The following is a 2,119-nucleotide window of genomic DNA, read 5'->3' as shown; positions in this document are numbered from 1 at the left end:
GCTCAAGCCTTTCTGTACATCAAAGAATTCACTCTGGAGAGAAACCCTACACATGTCAAGAATGTAGCAAAGCCTTTAATGATAGTTCATCCCTTACGAGACATCGAAGAATTCACTCTGGAGAGAAAATATACAAATGTCAAGAGTGTGGCAAAACCTTTAACCAGTGCTCAAACCTTTCTGTACATCAAAGAATTCACTGTGGAGAGAAACCCTACAAATGCGAAGAATGTGGCAAAGCCTTTAACCGGCACACACACCTTTCTGTACATCAAAGAATTCACTCTGGTGAGAAACCCTACATATGTCAAGAGTGTGGCAAAGCCTTCAATGTCAGTTCATCTCTTTCTATACATCAAAAAATGCACTCTGGAGAGAAACACTACAAATGTCAAGAATGTGGCAAAGCCTTTAATAATAGTTCATCCCTTACTAGACATCAAAGAATTCACTCTGGAGAGAAACCGTACAAATGTCAAGAGTGTGGCAAAGCCTTTAATGTCAGGTCATCTCTTACTAAACATAAAAGAATTCACTCTGGAGAGAAACCCTACAAATGTCAAGAATGTGGAAAAGGTTTTAACCAGCACTCATACCTTTCTATACATCAAAGACTTCACTCTGGAGAGAAACCCTACAAGTGTCAAGAGTGTGGCAGAACCTTTATTGATTGTTCACACCTTACTAGACATAAAAGAATTCACTCTGGAGAGAAACCCTACAAATGCCAAGAATGTGGCAAAGCCTTTAACCAACACATACACCTTTCTGTACATCAAAGAATTCACTCTGGAGAGAAACCTTACAAATGTCAAGAATGTGGCAAAGCCTTTCATATTAGTTCATCCCTTACTAGACATAAAAGAACTCACTCTGGAGCAGTGGTTCTCAACCTTCCCAATGCCTCAGCCCTTTAAACTATTCCTGTGAGTCCTGACCCACACTTTGAGAACCTCCGCTCTAGAGAGAAACCCTAGGAATGTGTAGAATGTGGCAAAGCCTTTAACCAGCACTCACACCTTTCTGAACATTGAAGAATTCACTCTGGAGAGAAACCCTACAAATGTCAAGAATATGGCAATACTTAGCAGGACATTGTGGAGGGTGCCTGTAGTCCTAGCTATTTGGGAGGCTGAGGCAAGAGAATCCTAAGCCCAGGAGTTGGAGGTTGCTGTGAGCCGTGTGATGCCATAGCACTGTATTGAGGGTGACAAAAATGAGAATATATTTCTACCAAAAAAAAAAAAAGAAGAAGAAGAATATGGCAAAACCTTTAACTAGTACTCAAGCCTTTCTGTACATAAAAGAATTTGCTGTGGGGAGCAACCCTACAAATGTCAAGAATGTGGCAAAGCCTTTAGCCATTACTCAAGCCTTTCTGTACGTCATGGAATTTACCCTGGAGAGAAACCCTACAAAGGTCAAGAATCTGGCAGAACTTTTATATTTATGTTTTATTTTATTTATTTATTTTTGCATTTTTTTTCCACAGGGACTTGGTTTAAATAAACCACCTCCAGCATAGGGGGCTGGTGCCATAAGCCACCACTGGCAGAACTCTTAACCAGTACTCAAGCCTTTCTGTACATAAAACAATTCACTCTGGAGAAAAATCCTACAAATGTGAAGAATGTGGCAAAGCCTTTACTCAGCAAATGTGGCAAATGTGGCACATGTGGCACATGTGACAAATGTGGCAAATGTGAAGAATGTGGCAAAGCCTTCACATCTTTCTGAACAGCAAAGAATTCACTATGGCCAGAAACTGTGCAAATGTCAAGAATGTGGCAAAGCCTTTAACTGGTACTCATGCCTTTCTGAACATCAAAGAATTTACTTTGGACATAAACCATACAAATTTAAAAAATACCTTAAAGCTTTTTAACATAGGTCATTAGTAGTACATATTTGTTGTGGAGAGAAACTCTACAAAGGTCAAAAATGTGGCAGAGCCTTTAGTTTGTTTGTGAACCTTTCTAGACATTTATGAACTTATTCTGGACAGAAACCTTATAAATATGAACAGTGGGGGCTTGGCGCCTGTGGCTCAAGTGGCTAAGGCGCCAGCCACATACAACTAAGGTGGCAGGTTCAAATCCAGCCCGGGCCCGCCAAGCAA

Source organism: Otolemur garnettii, unplaced genomic scaffold (assembly GCF_000181295.1).
Source record: "Otolemur garnettii isolate 467f Iridium unplaced genomic scaffold, OtoGar3 scaffold00320, whole genome shotgun sequence".
In the NCBI taxonomy this organism is placed as follows: domain Eukaryota; kingdom Metazoa; phylum Chordata; class Mammalia; order Primates; family Galagidae; genus Otolemur; species Otolemur garnettii.
Note: the sequence above shows the minus strand (reverse complement) of the source record.